The sequence below is a fragment of the Hemiscyllium ocellatum genome, chromosome 19, assembly GCF_020745735.1.
Source record: "Hemiscyllium ocellatum isolate sHemOce1 chromosome 19, sHemOce1.pat.X.cur, whole genome shotgun sequence".
Classification (NCBI taxonomy): domain Eukaryota; kingdom Metazoa; phylum Chordata; class Chondrichthyes; order Orectolobiformes; family Hemiscylliidae; genus Hemiscyllium; species Hemiscyllium ocellatum.
The window spans coordinates 54,744,075-54,764,792 of NC_083419.1; positions in this window are offsets into that span (position 1 = coordinate 54,744,075).

A 20,718-nucleotide genomic window follows, 5' to 3' on the forward strand; every position below is an offset into this window, starting at 1 on the left:
TTCTCAGATCAGCTCATCTTGACTCAAACTGAGTGTGACCTCCACAGGGCTGTAAGCTTTTATCTACACTGTTCTTATTAATTTCTGTGCTGCAGTCATGCAAGCTCTGTGTCCTGCTGGTTCCTTCAAGCCATTCACCAGCATCCTTCAGATGGTTCGGCAAATCCCTCAGTGGTCTTTTAGCTCGGTATTTATTTATTCAATTATATTCCAAATTCCTTTTCCTCGGAGACTCTGAGACCGAAATAAAAAAAACACTTTCCTTTTTGACCATTAGTATGGATTTAAAAGATTATTTTCAATTGCAAGTCGCCAGTTGCATTTTAATATAATTTGTGAAAAAAATGGAGTAAATAAACATTGAGGCGTTCAGACATGTCGGTGAACCAGTGCCAGCACAGGAGGAATACAAACTTCACAATGATGTGTTTTCTAACTGGTTTCTAAGTTGCCTGGCAGCATTCTCCCTCAACTAGCCACAGCTCAACTGGAGTTTTCTTGCCTTAGAGTTCGTTTTTTGCCGATTGAAAACCCAAAATCTAGGTTAACACTACAATACTGCAGAGTACTTAAGGAGTGCTGCATTGTTGGAAGTCCACTTTGGGATTGGATATTAAACAAGGGCTGTGTTTGCCCTTTGAACCGAGCCTGAAGAATCCTGTTTGTGTTGAGAGCGCTCTTGGTCAGGTCCATCGATGTTAAGGCTTTCTTCTCTGACCACTGCCTCCTGCTGGTGGACTGTCAGCTACAGGAAAAATGTGGAAGTTAAATGTGAAACTCCTGACCCCAGAAAATATTGAGGCGCTCAAAAGGGACTACACAGTTTGAGAACCATGAAGCCCCTCTTTTGAGTCTCCACTGAACTGGCAGTAAACAGTCAAGGGGAACATCAGGAGGTTCTTTATCCTCAAAGGTGTTCAGAAGGCGAGAGAAAGAGGTGGATAAAGTTGTCCAAACTCCAGAAAAGCTTGCAGAACCTACTCCTGTTGCAGATGATGGGGGTCAATGCCATGGAGGATCTCCATGAGCATTGGAGGCCTCCAAGATAAGCTTCCAGTCCAGGGTCCACTCCGTGGAGCAAGATGAGATATATTTGCATTTCTTATTCCAAAACATGCACAGTGAGAGCTCCGTGTTCAACAGCCTGAAGGAGGAAGATGGCTTGGTAATGTCGTCTCAGTCTGACATTCTGAGGATCAGCAAATCATTCGGTCAGTCTGTATGACACACAGCCCACAGACAGTGCGGCCTCCCAGACGTTCCTGTCCTCTATTATGGAGATCTTATACTACAGCACACAAGAGAGACTGGATCATTCGCTATCTCTGGATGAACTGACCAGGGCCTTCGAGTCCGTTGAAAAGAACAAAACTATGGAATGTGACGGTTTACCGGCCGAGTTGTGTTTGGCTCTGTGGGATTTGATTGGCCAGGATCTACTGGAGGTGTATGACAGTGTGCTTCTGGCAGGGAGCATGTGAGAATCCATGAGGAAAGGTTGCATCATCCTCATCTACAGGTGGAATGGGGAGAGGAAGGAAATTAGAAATTGGTGACCAATCTCACTGTTAAATGTGGATTACAGAATCCTGTCTGAGATCATTACCAGCCAGGTCAGGAGTGTTCTGGGATTGGTGATCCACTCTGACCAAACCTGTGCTGTACTGGGCAGGACGATCTCTGAGAGTCTCACACTCCTCAGGGATACGATCGCCTACGTGCAATACAGGGGGCTGGACACCTGCCTCATCAGCCTGGACCAGGAGAAGGCTTTTGACAGGATATCGCACACCTACATGTGGGACACACTGTCCAAAATGGGCTTTGGGGCGGGAATCTGCAATTGGATCCGAGTGCTCTACACCAGCATCATTAGTGCAATCGCAATCAATGGGTGAGAATCAGAAAGCTTCCCAATCAGGTCCAGAGTCAGGCAGGGCTGCCCACTTTTTACTGCCTTGCTTGTGTGTTGTATAGAGCCTTTTGCTGAGTCCATTAGGAAGGATGTGTGCCTGAGAGGGATGACTATATTAGGCAGTGGAGGCCTGCGGGTCAAAGCTCCCCTGGACATGGATGACATTGCCGTTCTCTGCTCGAAACCACTCAAACTCACAAGCAATCACCTGATCCATCTTCTACTTCATCTGGAGATCAAAATGGACCATGTCCGCAGGAACACCATGGACAAAACTCTGGGGGCAGGGAGTAGAATCATTCCCAAAGCCACCCTCACCCTGATGGCCATCTTTGTGTGCAGCTGCATTTAACTGTGCATAGACCCTCGTTACACAAACACCAAGTGTCACTATATACTGAGGTTCTCCCTGTCCCCGGTGTTGTGAAGGATGGGCCTGGTCTCAGTGCCACGCAAGGCTCCAAGTAGTTGGACTATTTTATATCACTTGTACTTGGTGTAAACATTTGCCAAGATAAACAGCTTTGACTATGATTCCACTGGGAAGTGGTCAGCATGCTGCATCCTTGAGATCAGAAAAGGAAAGGGTGAATCCTGTTGAGAGGTTCCCTGAGCACAGTCAAACTCATTTGGCAGAATGCCTCATTGCCAGCACTTTCCAACAAGTACCAAGATGTAGCTTGGCTGGTGATGAGAAGGGCACTTGCTTGTCAGAACCTTCATGCATGTCCCAGTCTCTGCGCAACACCTCATGCTGCCCTTGAAGAGGCTCCATTGACTGTCACACACTTCCTTCTGAGAAATGCCTTTGCAAAGGAAGTGTGGAGAGAACTTCAGTGGCTTTTGTCAAGGTTCATCCCGAGCTGCTCTGTGACGCAGGACTCTGACTCTGTTCCTCGGGACATACACCGAGACAACCATCAACCGAGCCTGGAGGACTTTCAACTCAGTAATGGACTCTGTTTTGTCTGCCTAAAACTTGTTGGCCTTCCAATGCAAAGAGTTGCAGACTGGCACAGGACTAAATACTGAGGGACACACTAAAGCTGCCACCAAGTCCACTGTCTAAGATCTGCCAGCCAAAGTATAAGGAGCGTCCATTCAGTTCTCAGACTCTCTCATTGACTCAAAATAAACATTAATAGTCTCCTGTGTAAGTAGAAAATGCCTTTGTTTTTGTAACTGTAAAATAACTGAGAAATGTCAAAATCCCAATGTTATGTTTCTGTGCAGAACTGATGTAGAACTTTTATATGCACTTGCAGATGATTTTTAATGAATAAAGTATAGTTTTGAGATTAAAAAAAAACCTGAAGCTGATGAATCCCGTGGCACATTGCCAAAATAAAGCAGGGAACTACCTAGTGTCTTTATGAATTTCTATCTGTCTTCTAAGACTGAAAATAGATGATCTCACACATTATTGTTTGTAGGACTTTATTCTGTGCAAACTGCTGCCGCATCTTCTAGGTGCCAACAGGTAGTTAACTGACTATAAAGTACTTTGTGATGTAATGAAGTTTCGAAAAATATTATATAAAATTTTAATTTATTTGAACACATGAGACAATATTGTCGATTCATTCTTAAATGTGGGCAATCTTTGCAAAGTCAGTATTCACTTTCCATTCTGAATTCCCCTTATTACAGTGACCGTAAGTTGTCTTTCTTGAACAACTGCAGCCCATGTGGTAAAGGAATCACATTTAATAGCACAAGTCAGCACCACAACATTTGGAAAATGCTGCTTTTCTTTAACCATTATCCCATAAGCTCAAATGAATTGTTGCCCATAAATTTTCATTTGCAATACATTTCTGGGGCACATTCAGATTTCAGTGTACATCACATTGTCAGTTACAATGCCTAAGGCCTGGTTTTGGAAATGGGAAGATTGGCTGTATACACAAAAATGGAGACTGGTGTCAGTTAGCATGTACAGTATAAGTAAAGCCTGAGATGTAAACTGTCCATGGTTTTACATCCTTTTCTTCAAGTGATACTACATGTTAGTGCCTGAATCAATTACAACATTACATTATAAATTGTGATTGATTTCACCAGATTTTGATTCATATGATCATATCAACTGATAATCTAATAAAAGAATAGCATTGATTATCACATATACTCAATGAGTATAGTGAAAAGTTTATATATTGCCAATTACAGCATTGACTTAGATACAAAAGTACCTAGGCACAGCTTCTTTAGTTACAAAATTTTAGACAATATAGAAATAAAATGTCCAGCTTTACAGAAAGTGGTGAACTGCTTAGATTGACATGCCAGAATCTGTACAATCTCAGTTTCGTGATATTGTTCCACTTGTCATCCTCGGCCCTGGGGCCAGAAACAGATCAATCCTCAGAGTCAGAAAATACCCTAGGCTCAGTCAGTGATGTGCCTTTTTCCAAAACACTAATTAAGATCAATAAAGATTCCTCCAGTGTCCTGACCAATCACCATTGCCAGAACTGATTATCTGGCCATTTGCTCTTATGTTCCTTGTGGGTTCTTGTTGCATGCAATTTGGCAGCTGGTTTCCCAGATTAGAACAGTGAGTGGGCCTCAAAATTATTTAGTTGGTCATGATACAGTTTGAGATGTATTCTACAAAAAATGCATGTCTTTCTTGCTTTCCTTACATAATATAGAGAGGATCTTAAGATAACACGCCAGATGTGATTGAATTTGGGCTGCCTTAATGCCATTTCATTCAGGATTTATTCAGAGTATAAAATAAGTAGAGGGAACATCTCAATATGGCTACCAATGTCTCCAAGCACACACTGGAAAGTAACGTGGTAAACAAATGCTAAGAACATATGAACATGTCAAAGCTCTCTTTGTTTTGACAGCATGCCAAATCTTGTCTTTGGCACAGCTGCCAACCAGCAGAAGCCCCTTGTGTCTGGCAGCAGGTTTTAGGCACAACCTTCCTTTGGGAATAATGGAGCCGCTGAGAGGAAAAATATACACATCATACAAGAACGTCTTTTAGAAACATTCCAGATCTTGGTAAATATTACTCCATCTGAGCACTGTTTTAAGATAATGACTCAATAGTCAAAGCATTTTAGGAAAAAAAAACTATAAGCTGTGTCATTATCTGTAGGCCATCTGGATTACAGTCACGAAAACCATTTCATTAGGATTTAAAGCCTGGGGGAATATCGTGTTCAACAAAATAACTAGTGTAAAGCATCTTGAAGGCAACAGAATATTAAATTTCTGGAACCAGGTCAAGTTCAGTACATGAAATAAAAAAAACACTTGAGTGTTTAGTTGCATTCACAGCTACTATTTTGACCCTTTCTGTTTACATTTTGCAAGGTTGGTTAAACATTCTCCACAGAAAACACTTCAGATGAAAGCTCAAAACTGGTTCGCAACAGTTTGTGCAAATTTAGCACATCTCTGTCCCTCTACTCTTGTACATGCAATTCTTTGATATAAAGTGGCCAGAATACTTGGTATCCATTAGGCAAACTAGAATCTGAATGCAAGGTGATGTATGTTAGTGAAGGCAGCCATGTTATTCATTTTGCCAGAACAGGAGTAAGCCATTCAGCTTTTAGCATCTACTCCACCATTCAATACGATCATGGTTGACCATTCACTTTAATGCCTTTCTCACACACTATTCCCATATCCCTTGATATCATTAGTATTTAGAAATCTGTCAATCTCTCCACATATTTAATGATTGAGTTTCCACAGCCCTGTTGGGTAGAGAAATCCAATGATCACAATTCTTTGGAGTAAAGAACATCTCCTCATCTCGGTCCTAAGTGGCTTCCCTTTATTTTGAAATTGTTCTCTGGTTCTTGACTCCACAACCATGTCAAAGTTAAAATCAATTCAAAAATTAGCACCACAAATTACTATAGGCATTATTAAATATTAATATCGGCAGGGTTTGTAAGACAATTGTCTGCTGCTTTGTTACACTTTGCTTTTTGTATATTAGTGATACCCTCCCCTGAATCGGGTTCAAGCCCCACTCCAGAAAGTTGATCATAAAATCCCATTTACAATTTGGCACATTACTGAGGGAGTGCTACACTATCAGAGGCATCACCTTTCACAAGGTACATTAGATGCATGTCCCATCTGGCGTTTCAGATGGATATAATGGATCCCATGGACCTACTCAATGATGATCAGGTGGGTCCCCATTGTTTTGTTTAACATTTGTTATATGAGGCTCATTACCAATCTGAAAAAAGTCAGATCATCTTTGAATCTTGTGCCTGGAATTGGAGCGGCCTAATGAATGGATGTGGCAGTCAATTGAAATCTTGCTGGAAAGAACATAAAGGTAAAGAAAGTGCAGCTTTTTTTTCCAAATCATGACAAATTCTCCTAGTTACAACAATACAATAATGCATGGTTGCAGTGCTGAGCAAGGACAAAGAGGATATAGATTACTGACAACTGGCGACAACTGAAATTATTCAATAGGAATTAAGGCTTCTGAAGAGAGACAGCTATAAAGTTGCTGACATGACAGGACCACTCAATGCTTCTTTAAATTAGTAAGGCTGGGGACAATGTGTGCGTCCAGTCGAGCAAGAATGGAAATCCATGATCAGAGAGTGCCTTATATGTTTTTAACTATAATGTATCAGGTTCCTTCCAAGTTGCTGCTGCATATATAAGCAAAATTTTGAGATCTCTGTATGCTGGGAGTATAGTGGAGGTCACTGAAATTCTCAACTCAAAAGTAAAGTTTTATCCTGTCTGCCCGTCCAGAGGATGTGCAGGTGGTTCAGTCTCAGTGGTGTACAGGGATAATCTCATGATGCAGGGTGCCATTGACTGCAGACACATTGCTTTGCATGCAATTCCTGAATTGAAAAAGGTCCAAATACCCAGCATGCTGGGTTATGTCCATCATGTAGGTAATTGTTCATTAACTTGGCAGCAGTGATGATTCCTTTGTTTTGCAACTGTCCTCTGTACTGTGCTGAAGAGGCACTAACATCTGGCATTGAAAGGGGTGGCACTGGAAAAGCAAAGCATGTCAGGCAGCATCTGAGGAGCAGGAGAGTCGACATTTCAGGCGTAAGCTTTTCATCACCAACACCTGGCTACAAGACAGCTAGAATTATAGGTCATGGCTAGTTGGTTCAGCAATTGGATCTTCAAAAGCTGTATGTTAGGAATAATACTTGGACTGTTAGCCCACTGATTGAAATACGTCCAAATAAACATCACCATTGGTGCTAAAAAAAAGTCTAAAATTAATTTAATTTTTAAAATATAGTGGATAATGTTCAAGACAATGCATTTTCTATGCTAGGAGCCAAAGTCTAGATAAACAAGTTCACTGATGTGTAACTTGGAGTTATTAATGATGACAATGGCATCTAGGAAGAATTGAAGCAATACTTTACATCTATTTTTAACTGGAAGTAAATTAGATCTGACCCCTGTTTAGTGTTGGACTAAGATCAGATAGATTGCGGCAGCTCATAAGAGTACAGTATATTAAAGATGCCCAAGATAAAAAAAAAACTGCATTAATTTATTTTAGGCTGTGGAAAGAAATCACAAAAGGATTTGAATGATGCCCTGATATGTATTTCAATTGCTCACTGTCAGAGGAATTAAAAGGATTCTAGGAAATGGATTAAACATAAACTTGAGAAATTACAGACACGATGAGTCCAACCTCTGTAAAAAGGAAAAAAGGATCTTAAAGACTGCTATAAATGAGCATTTGGAACTAACAGGGTTTATTGAGAATTCTCAACAGAGCTTCAGAAAATTGAAGTCATATTGTCAAACTTGATGCTAAAGTCATAGAGTTAAAGAGCCATAGACTCAAAAAGCTGTTGAGAAGTACAGCACAGTAACAGATCCGTCAGTCCAACTTGTTCATGCCGACTAGGTATCCTGTATCAATCTAGTCCAATTTGCCAGCATTTGGCAAATATCCCTCTAAACCCTTCCTATTCATATACCCATCCAAAAGGCATCTGGATAGGTGTATGAATAGGAAGATATAATGGACATAGGCCAACTGCTGGCAAATGGGATTAGATTAATTTAAGACATCTAATCAGCATAATGTTGTTTCCTTGACATTGGCAATTAGAATTGTAAATTAAGGAAAATTTGGAGTGTCAAAACTTCCTGCAGAGTGATTTCTGCTCTAAACTGTCGAGGCCTAATCTAAATGTGAGCTTTCAACACTTTGGTATGGCATGAAGTGACACTACAGTGATGTGTAAAGTTGGCTGCAAAGTACATCAGATGTACATCAAAGTACATCTGACAGCAGCAAAGAGACATCTGGTGAATTTCATTGGCTCTTTGTACATCTACCAAACCTAATCAAAAAGGTTAGAGAATGGAGTCCTACCTTCATCCACTCTCATATATTCAGCTGAAAGAGAATTCTTTGTAACTGTGCATCTTACATGAAAAGACCAGACTAAAGTGGAACCCCATTCAGAATCTATCACTGCATTGGGTTCTATCAGTCTTGATCCAGCACTGGTAGTGCATCAATTCAATTCAAATCTTCATTGAGATGCTCATAGCCAGTTTATACTGACTCTTGACATCTCATTTGCCAACAACTTATTGTACTGAACAGGGTGATAATGTACCTAATTCACCATATTCATTGTGGTATTGATACTTCACATCATCAAAAGAATTGTCCTTTGCAGATTTGTTGGTGAATAGTTTTCAGTTTCTCTTCTGAAGAATGGATAAAGACAGCAGCAAAAGAAACACTCTTGGGATTGTACTGAGACAACTTATAGTTTGTGAATTCATGCAAAGACTTTAAAATGTCCCTGGATAAACTCAGCAAATACTTTAAACGTTTGAGAAATTTCTCTCATTTCCAGGGCTCATGCCCGAAACGTCGATTCTCCTGCTCTTTGGATGCTGCCTGACCTGCTGCGCTTTTCCAGCAACACATTTTCAACTATTATTTTTGGCCCATTTGCATTTTAAGTTTAAGAGTAACAGTTTAAAACCACGGTTTCCTAGCTACCCAGAAAAATGTGTGGACTTCACAAAGCAAGATAAAGATTTGAAAGTAGCTACAAAATCTGGTATTTCTGTAGAGGATTTATCACAGTGAAATGATCCAATTAGCTTCATCAGCAGAATTCAAACCTTGGTATTATAAGATGATATAAGGGCAGGCGACCTAAAGCCTGATCAAAGATGCAAGTTTAAAGGAGATTCTTAAAAGTGGGGGAAATGAATAACAGAGGAGTTATGAGGGGAATTTCAGAGCTTAGGGACAGGATTATCAATGACAAAGTGATGGAAATTGGTAACATGCATGAAGTCAGAAATGAACAATCAGAAAGGTCTTGGAAGGTTACATGACTGCAAGATATTTCAGAGATAAGGAGAGTAAGTGAGGAACAAATCGTTTCAATGCCCAATGGTTTTCCTTCACAGTTATGTTTCAACACTGAAAAGCTTTGAGAAGATTCTTTTCCAACTTCTAGTTCATCCATTGGCTATCATTTTAAAATATGATTGAAAACAGAAGAACTCTGGCTTGTTAACTGTGTTTCAATCCACTGATGCTATCCAACCTGCTGAGTAATTCCATCATTTTCTGTTTTTATTACAATTATCTGATTACCTTGCTCAGTTTTCTAAGAGCTGGTCAATGCAAAGATTAAGTAAATATAGATACTTCTTTCATCTTTACAGATGAATATTCAAAACACAATCATGTGCTCAGAACTCATGTTCTCCTAACTTGTTTCCAAAGGCAGCTCTATGTAGTTTTATTGTGTGTGATACACTCAAGCTGAAAAAAAACTAATATCTAGCTTATACTGACAAATGGATATTGTTCAAGGTTGGATGATAAACCAATCAGTTTTATGAAATTAGTTACAAATGGTGGTGAATTATAACAATTTATATTCAAAAGATAAAAGAAACACATTTTTCTGATGATTCAGTCAATGTGTTGAGAAAAAAAATCATTTTTAATGAAAAGTCTTTGCATCTGAACTAAATTAGGCAAAAAATTGCAAATAATTTCATGTTTAATTTCAAAAGCTATAGCGTTTGTGGCACATATCCAGAAAAGTGATACCTTCCCTCACATGAAGGGACATATTTAGTGATCCACAAATGGATTATGGAACTGAAAAATAAATGGGCAGAATATTACCAGAACTGGTCCCTGTGGAACACTGCTGTTCCAGTCTGAAAATAACCCACCAGCATCATTTTCTACCTCCTATCTTACAGTCAATTTTGTATCCAATTGGCAAGCTCTCCCTGAATTCCATGTCGTCTAGCTTTACTAATTAATCTGCCATGTGGAACTTTGTCTAAGGCTTTACTAAACTCCATGTAAACAACATCTACTGCTCTTTCCTTATCAATTGGTTACTTTCTCAAAAAACTCAATCAAATTTGTGAGACATAACGTCCCTCACACAAAACCGTGTTAACTATCCTTAATTAGTCCTTGCCTCTCCAAATGCATGTAAATTTATCTTTCAGAATCACCTCCAACATCTAACACACCACCAATGTCAGACTCACAGATCTAAAGTTCCTAAACATTTCCTTACAGCCTTTCTTGAATAAAGGCACAACATTAGCCACCCTTCAGACCTCTGGCACCTTGCCTAAGGTTATAGATGCTATAAATATCCTTGCTGGGGGCCCAGCAACTTCTTTCCTAATTTCCCACAATGTCCTGGGATACACTTGATCAGGTCCCAGAGATTTATCCACCGTTATGTTTTCTAAGACTTTCGGTTCTCCCTCTTCTGTTATGTGAAGTGTTTTCAAACATCAATATTTATTTCCCTGAGTTCTCTATCTTGCATTTCTTTCTGATGTGCAATATTCATTTCGTATCTTGGCCATCTCCTGAGGTTAAATCCCATCCCAGTTGTTCCTTTGGTCTTAATGCATTTCTCGAATCTCTTTCGATTCTCTTTCCCCTTACCTATCAAGGCTATCTCATATTCCCTTTTTGCCCTCCTAATTTCCCTCTTAAGGATGCCCCTACACCCTTTATACTCTTGAGGAGATATACGTGATCCCAGTTGTTACTCTGTTATTCTTGACCAGAACCTCAATATTTGTATTTATCCACCCTACTCTTACCAGCCTTACCCTTCACTCTAACAGAAACATAATGCCTCTGAACTCTCATTATCACACTTTTGAAAGCTTCCCACTTATTAGTTGTCCCTTTACCTGTCTCTACCTGACCTCTACTCCAGTCAACTTCTGAAGGTTCCTGTCTCATAGCATTAAAATTTGCCTTACTCCAATTAAGGACTTTAACTTTTAAGGAAGGCATGTCTTTTTCCGTAACTACTTTAAAATTAATAGAATTGTGATCACTAGTCCCAAAGTGGTCCCCGACTAACACTTCAGTCACTGGCTCTGCTTTATTTCCCAAGAGAAGGTTAGCTTTTGCTTTTTCTCCAGTACAGGTTCATTTACATATTGATAAAGAAAATTTAGCTTGAACTCATTTAACAAATTCTTCACCATTGAAACCCTTAACAGTATACCAGTCCCAGTCAGTGTTTGAAAAATTACAATCCCCTGCGATTACAACACTATTATCCTTATATTTATCGGAGAAGTCTCTACATATTTGTTCCTCAATTTGTCTCTAACTATTGAGGGCCCTGTGTATAATTCCATCAAGGTGATCATCCCTTTCTCATTTCTAAATTCTTCACTGGATAATCCCTTTGAAACATCTTCTCTAATTATAGTAGTAATGTTTTCTTTAATTAAAATGTCACCCCCTGCTCGCTTGCTTCTCTTTCACCCCTTCCTATAGTTTCTAAAATCCAGAACATTGAACTGCCAATCCAATCCTTCACTCAGCCAAGTTTCTGTAATAGCTCTGACGTCTCAGTCTCGTGTTGCCATACATGTCCTGAGTTCATCAGCCTTACCTTAAGACCCCTTACCTTGAGATAAATGCAGTTTAATTCTTTAGAGTTACCTTGTTCTGACTTTCTGATTAACTTGCTTTTTTTTTATTCAGAACCATCGTCAACTGCCTTTCCATTTTAACTGCTACTTAGCAATCCTGTCAAGCCTCATATCTACTTGTTTAAAGGCTCCTGAAATAGAACTAGTAAATCTCCCCACCAGGATATTGGTACTTTTTCAGTTCAGGTTAAACCCATCCTTTTGAACAGGTCTTTTCTGACCCAGAAGAGATCCCAATGATCCAAAAATCTGAATCCACATTACACCTGCACATTACACCAACTCCCCAGCCATTGATTTATCTGCCCTACCTTTTTGTTTTTACACTCACTAAAGCCTGTGATGACCGTAACCATGATAGAGCAGACAATAGACCTCCTGAAGAATGGTTTCACTGCTGGGACCAGTCTAGGTGGTTGGCTTCCAGTGTAGCCTGGGCAGTGAATCAACCTGGTGGCTGTGCACTGCACAATTTGAGGAGGAGTTGAGGTGATGTGATGTATGCTGAGGAACTGGGGGACAAGGAGCACGCTTCAGAGGAGCAGGAGGAACTGGGGAAGAGGAAGCCTTCTTTGTGTTTGAGAGAGCCTAGCTGCATCGGGTGCTACCAGGCAGAGATTGACACCTGACTCCAGTAGATAGGAGCTGGATGCAGCAGACCATCATGGAATGTTCAATAGTCATTGGTCACCATGCCAATGTTTGCTTTGCATCGTAGGGGCAAACTAAAGCCTCTACTGGGTTTTTTTTTACTGCCCCTTTTGGGGTCTGTAAATAATAGCTCATGTTTGGAATTGTCCTACTGCTTTCCTGTATGTGACAATATCAAGATGCAAGCGAACACTGGGGACAGAGTAGCTGTGATGGAGTGAGGGTGTTTAGATGGGATTTAGCTAATGACAGTTAAACTGTGTGACCTAGTGGTTAAACAGCAACTAGCCTGAGAGAGTGGGGTTGTATATGTGACATGAGCAGCGTGGCTTTATGATTCAAACAAAACAGAATTTGCTGAGGAAGCTGGCAGCATCTGTGAAGAGAAAGCAAAGTTAACGTTTTGAGTCGAGTGACTGCTTCAGAACAGATCACACCTAGGAAGAGGTGACACTTATACTGATGTGGAGGTAGAGGGTGTGCTTGAAAGAAGTGAGCAGATATGTGGAGAGGGAGTTGAGAGGGGGAGAGAGAGAGAGAGAGAGAGAGAGAGAGAGAAAGGAGTAGGCAGCCAAAGAGATTACTGATAGTAAGCCATAGAAGAAAAAGAGCTAAATAAGGTGGTAATGTGGACTATGAGTAGTTGGAAATGGGTTTGTCATGTTCTAAGTCAAGAGTGTGGTGCTGGAAAAGCACCATCAGGCAGCATCTGAGGAGCATGAGAATCAACATTTTGGGCATAAAGGGCTTATGCCTGAAACGTCAAATATCCTGCTCCTCGGATGCTATCTGACCTGCTATGCTTTTCTAGCAGCACACTCTCAACTCTGATCTCCAGCATTTGCAGCCCTCACTTTTTCCCAATTCCTTCGTCTCCGCTGCATCTGCTCCCAGGAGGACCAGTTCCAATACCGTACAACCCAGATGGCCTCCTCCTTCAAAGACCGCAGACTCCCCCCAGACGTGATCGACGATGCCCTCCATCGCATCTTCTCCACTTCCCGCTCCTCCGCCCTTGAGCCCCTCGCCTCCAACCACCACCAGGACAGAACTCCACTGGTTCTCACCTACCACCCCACCAACCTCCGTACACAGTGTATCATCCGCCATTTCCGGCACCTCCAAACGGACCCCACCACCAAGGATATATTTCCCTCCCCTCCCCCATCAGCGTTCCGAAAAGACCACTCCCTCCGTGACTCCCTCGTCAGGTCCACACCCCCCACCAACCCAACCTCCACTCCCGGCGCCTTCCCCTGCAACCGCAGGAAATGCAAAACTTGCGCCCACAGCTCCTCCCTTACCTCTCTCCAAGGCCCCAAGGGATCTTTTCATATCTGCCACAAATTCACCTGCACCTCCACACATATCATCTATTGCATCCGCTGCACCCGATGTGGCCTCCTCTATATTGGGGAGACGGGCCGCCTACTTGCGGAACACTTCAGGGAACACCTCTGGGACGCCCGGACCAACCAACCCAACCACCCTGTGGCTCAACACTTTAACTTCCCCTCCCACTCCACCAAGGACATGCAGGTCCTTGGACTCCTCCATCGCCAGAACATAACAACACGACGGTTGGAGGAAGAGCGCCTCATCTTCCGCCTGGGAACCCTCCAACCACAAGGGATGAACTCAGATTTCTCCAGTTTCCTCATTTCCCCTCCCCCCACCTTGTCTCAGTCGATTCCCTCGAACTCAGCACCGCCCTCCTAACCTGCAATCTTCTTCCTGACCTCTCCGCCCCCACCCCACTCCGGCCTATCACCCTCACCTTGACCTTCTTCCACCTATCACATCTCCATCGCCCCTCCCCCAAGTCCCTCCTCCCTACCTTTTATCTTAGCCTGCTGGACACACTTTCCTCATTCCTGATGAAGGGCTTATGCCCGAAACGTCGAATTTCCTGTTCCTTGGATGCTGCCTGACCTGCTGCGCTTTAACCAGCAACACATTTTCAGCTCTGATCTCCAGCCTCTGCAGACCTCACTTTTTACTCATTTTTTCCTCGTCATGTTCTTAGCAACACATTTCGTGACCGGACCTAGGGTTTGGGGTGTGTAATAGATATAGAAAGAGGTGTTTATGCTCTTGAATTGTTAAACTCAATCTTGAGTCCTGAAGGCTGTAATGTCCCCCAATGTCATATGGTGGGTTGTACCACCAGCTTGCTTTGTGTCTGATTGAAGAATTGCAGTCAGCCTGAGACAGACACGTTGGCATGGGAACCCGGTGACTTGTTTACGTGGCAGACAATCAGAAGCTTGGCTTTGTGGGTACTGTGTCATGACATTGCTGGTGAGGGGTAAAACTAATTACCAATGCTTGCCCTGGTACAGTGAAGCCTTTTGAAGGTGATGTTGCCATGCATTTGGCAGATATCTGGTGAGATGTTCTGGGAGCGACAGGTGGTAAGAAGGGGCTGGAATCAATGAGAGGGATGCCAAAGGACTCAGGTAGGTAGTTAATGAAACGAATTTGGTAAGATAACAGTGAGAAAATTTACCGCATGACAAAAAAAACACACCCTAAAACTCGAAGCAAATTGCACTTTGCCAAGAAAAAGTAAGATTCAATCCAGTTGTCTGTTCAATATTAACCTTCAGATTGTGAATAGCGTTCACTTTACATATAGAGGTGATAAATAAAATGAAGAGCATCTTGGATACTCAATAGTAAAGTTTTATAATTAGACATTTGGAAGGACTGAACTACTGGAATATTGCTAAAAAAAGAAAAATTTTGTCAAATCTGTTTGTTTTGTGCTCATCAGGATAATTTGTGAGAAATATTAAAGGAAAGGACAAGCAATATTTAACTTGGAGTTACTTGTCAAACAACCTGCACTCTCCTCTCATGCAATATAACTGTTGCCTTCCCTTTCTTTTTTTTTTGCTCATGTCCTAATGAGTGTAAGACAAAAAACTCCAACAAAATCTTTTTTTTCAGAATTACAGTCTCACACTGAAGTCTCACACATTCAAGATAAAACCAGTTCCAGCGCAGAAGCCTACTTTTTTTGTGGGTGCAATTCGAGAGAGTCAAAAATAAATTTGAACAACATAGAAAATAAAAATCCTAAATCTAATCCTAGTCTAAATCCAAAACAAATGGGGGAAGTTTTCAATATATAAATCAAGTATTTATTATTATCTACAAGCACCATACACTATACTTTCATATTTATTCACAATTAATTTTTGTTTGCATTGACATGAATTTTTTCACTCCTCCCCTTGACTCCCCAAACCCTGAACTTGTTCATTATTTAGTATGAGGTTTGATTCTCAATTTCTTGCTGCCTACCAGTGTTTGAGTTCCCTCGTAACATGTTATTTTTTCCCCCGAATATCTTATTTCAAGAGATAAAGGGACTAACAAGGTAACGTGTGCAAAATCTTTTCTGTTACACAAAATGGAGCGAATCCCTGGAGGAATTACCAGAAAATTCCACTCTGGTTCAAAAGGGAAAATAAAGAGTATAGAATCATGTTCTGCTTTCAGAGAATCAGCTGATAGGAGCTCTGGAGAAAAGCATAGCAATTAAGTAGGATCACATACACGGTGAATGGTTGACACTGTACAAGTCTTATGGTATGAGTTTAATATTGTCTGCATCTTTTCTTGGGCCTAAACCTGGAACACCAACTGAATTAGTAGTGCAGAGGCCTGTCCATTGACAATACTGTAGTAAAATGAGTTTCCTTTGGTTATTTCTAAGCTGGACTCCTAATTAATTTTGATGAATTATAGAGAACTATCCTAACTGATGACTTTTACTGCCAAACTTATTTTTAATTCACTATTGCCTCTCTTGAGTTGTCTAATTTTTCATGTTGTTCACCTCCACTATTGAATAAGCAAAGTACTTAATTGCCATATTGCCAATCATATAGTGTACCTGTAGCAAGCCTCGTTAATTTCCTATTGGTCGCAAACCCAATTCTTAAGTCATTCAGAACAGTGTGTCAAACAAATTGTGTGATATTGCATCTCCATTTCTTGTTGTTCATCTTACTTTCATCTATTTTCTGAAATCATTATAAATTCCCACTGAAACTTGCTGGTCATAGCGTCCTTTGTTATTCCAATCAATCCGAGAAAATCTCTTGATATTTTGCAATTCATCTTGCAAATCTATGAAACATTGCTATTTAGTTAAACTTTTAATGGTATCAAAAATACTACAAATTTGATTTCAAAATAGAAATACAGGTTTCTTAAAATGTTAAAGAAACTGGACTATAAGCTGCAACATTGCAACCATGCAGGATTGTGTAAATAAACCTTAAACATAATTTATGTCTTTGGCTGGAAACTAAATTGCAGGAAATAGACTGAGAAATAGATTACTAGTAAGTTCTATTTATTAAGACTATCCAGAGAATTATGTTTGTGAAATGCAGAACATTTTTCTAGGGCTAGTACTGCACATCAATCCAACCTTGCCTAATTTAAATAATGTACACATTATTAACACCATATTAAATACTAGAAATTCTCAGTAATATCTGCTTTGAAGGCAAGCTGAATTCTACACCAGGGTAGATCCAAATTCAAAGCTGATACATATGACTCGAGCCACCTACTTGGGAAGAGTGCCGTTTCTTACAGGAAATATAATCAAGTTTAAAGAGCCCCACTCACCCATTTAACAAAGGATGGGGTACCACTAATTCCAAACAAATGCACGTATCCCCATGCAATGCCAATCCGATAATCAAAGCCAATGTTAGAGCTGTTTGACCTGACTCCACAGGAGAGTGACTATCACAGAGCCAGGGCTTACCCTGTTCGGGTGTAAGTGTTCTGTCAGATATGAGCCAGGGATTACTCTGTTCAGGTATAAGTGCCCTGTTGGATATGAGCCAGGGATTACTCTGTTCAGGTGTAAGTGCCCTGTTGGATATCAGTCTAGTACCTACAAACCAGAGCCACAGCTCTTTTTGGCAGGCTGGACTTGAACGTCTCATCCTCTAACTCCAAATAAAGAATTCGACCATGAAACTAAATGCTCACTACTTTCAGGGTATTGATGTCTAAAATTATTCAGATTTGAATCTAACTAGAAATCTCCTTTGTCAGAATACAAGATCTGAATAGAAGAAAAGGAAGCACTTTATCTGTCCCCTAGTAACCTGAGAATGAAGGCTAGGAGAAATTATTGAGAATTTGTTGAAAACTAATTGCAGAAACAGGTCCAGCATTAGGGATTCTTTTTCCTTCTGTTAATTTGCTTTCTTTTTTCTAAAGTCATTGACTAATTGTTGGGCATTTTGTTCAATAAGCATAGTTACCCTCCCGTGTTGTAATTTGGTTAGTACAGCGAGTTTTGAGAAGATTTATAGCTCAGGTTGAGGTTTTAGATGTAGATTTGCTCGCTGAGCTGCTTCGCCTGAGGCCCACTGAAGATGTTACCTAGAAGGGTAACGAAACATCTGGAAAAGAGCCTTCCAGCACAGCGAGCAAATCTACATCTAAAATTTGGTTAGTGCATCAGTATGCTTTTAAGAGTTATTTCATGGATATGATTATTGCACCATAGTACAGAGGATCTTTATTATCTGAAGGACACGGGCAGTGAGTATTTCATTCAGTTAATTGATTGCCAGGTAAAATAGTTAGCCAAGCATTGGGACGTTGCGATCTCATTCAGTCAATCTGAAATTTGGTTAATCGAATGCCGGATAATCAAGGTTATTCTCTTTATGACCTGAGGATATAAAAATATAGTGCTCCACCTTAACCTTGAATCACTTGAAACATGACATTATATAGGAAGCAAATACTTCCATTTTAACATAACATCTTAACATTCGCCCAGACACTTATGTGCCTGATAAATGTAGTTTTGAGTGGAATAGTTAATTTTGATAAATATCTATTGGATTCTTCAATGCTCCATTATTCACACCAGCTTCTTATATTATGGGAGATAACATAAGCCTTGCTGCATCAAGTAAAACACTGAAGTGGTGGTAAACTCTCACCATGGTAACAGAGATGGCTATGTATAAAAGACATTAACACCCTGGCAACAGATATTTGTAAAATTAACTGGCAATGGATTTTGATAATTGAAAATTTGGTCAAAGGGAGACACCCTCACTTTTAAGCAACATCAGTTTCTGTGAACATGGACAGCTGCAGATCTGTTGATAGAGCCTTAACCAGTAAGGAAAAGAGCTAACATTACTTTTTTATTTCAATGTAAGTACTTTTAAGATTAAATACATTTGCATGATTGTCTTAATTAAATGAAAAACACATTTTATAATCGATGACCTACACATTTGAGTTGGGACACATGCCAGCCCTGATCAATACAGACTGGCTAGAACACTTGAAAGACTAGGAGACTAGAAGTGCTTGGTTTTTGACCGTCTATACATAAGTAACAGTTTCTCAGAAAAGCAGCTGCAAAGTATATCCTTAGGGAAGGAGATGATTTTAATCTAGACTGATATAAAGTCAGGGCACTTGATGTAAGGTGGTACAATTGAACGTTTTTAAGTTGGAATCACTGATGGCAGTAAGGATTTGGCATCCGATGCTAGAACTGCATTGTATTTTTGAAATGTTGTAATTCAATTTTACAGGTCAGGTGGTAGGTGATGTCTCTGAAGAAAGGTCGTTGGACCTGAAACATTAACTCTACTTTCTCTCCATAGATGCTGCCAAATCTGCTGAGTTTCTCCAGTTTTTTCTGTTTTTTTCCTGCTGTCAGATATTTGGAAAACTAATTTAAGACCAACCAACAACAGCTTCAGACAACATTGAGTTCTGACAACGGAAGAATTCCTCACCTTTAAGCAGTATTCTATGAGAGGAAAGCTAACACCATTCATTATCCATGCAACAAGTACGTCTGCATTCATTAGCCAGCAATTTGATTAAAAAAGAGCCTAACACCGATAATGAGAGACATGGGTCTCTTGGAAGTGGCAGATTCAAACCACTACAAATGCCGGAGGAAAGATCACAGAAGCAGTTCACAGGAGGCTCCCAAGCACTGAGGTTGTCACCTAGACAGGGGACAAATTTGTGTCTGCAACACAAATTCCCAGCTCGGCGAACAGAACCACAACAGACATGGGTCTGTACGTAATTGAGCATCCAAACAGACGGGCTGGCAGACTTACAAACAGCACAGTCCTGGGATGGAATCTGGGATCTTTCTACTTTATAATATCCAATTATTCGTAGGATTTAATTATTCAGCCTTGAGTGGAAGGTGAGTGATTTAAATCATTTCACTGTTTTATGAAGCATAAAATAAAAACTGGTGGGACCCGTCTCAAAATAAATATGAGATTTGAAAAAACAAATTGGAAGTAATTTCTGCAAGTTTTGAACCCCAGTAGTCCTTTTCAATAATCAACTGGAATCCACGAGTATGCATATTATTTTGTTTTTGAAAGTGTTCTGACATTTTATTACTCAAAGTAAAACTTATATAATCAATAATATGATTGTGAATGCAGTTTGAACAGATCAGCATTGAAAATGGTGCTACTGTGCTACGTGTGTGAATCGATGGCTGGTTCGTGGGTGTGGGTATGTGAACAGCCTGTATTTTATTGTGAGGCTAGTGCTGGCTCCCTACTTCAAGCTAAGGTTTCTAAAACAGAAGCCTACAAACTCTAATTACCTTTGAATTCTTTATAAAGCTGGCATCAAATATCTCTTCTCCTGGGAGACCTCTGTGTTGAGTGAAGAAAGATAACAGCTTAAAGCACTTAGAAAGGAAGCTCCTTGAAACAATAAGTGTGTTTTCTTCTTCCCATGGAACTGTGCAGATTAATACTGTGACACATCAACTCCCCCTCCCACTCCACCAAGGACATGCAGGTCCTAGGCCCTCTCTATCACCAAACCCTTACCACCCAACACCTGGAGGAAGATTGCCTCACCTTACACCTTGGACCCTGCAATCACATGGGAACAATGTGGACTTCACCAATTTCCTCATTTCCCCTCCCCAAACATTATCCCAGCCCAACCCTCCGACTCGGCACCGCACTCTTGACCTGTCAAGATGGCCTTTCCCATCTATCCGCTCCACCTTCCTCTCTGACCTATCATCTTCACCCCCACCTTCATCTACCTATCACATTCCCAGCTACCTTCCCCCTAACCCCCAAGCCACATTCGTGATGAAGGACTTATGCCCG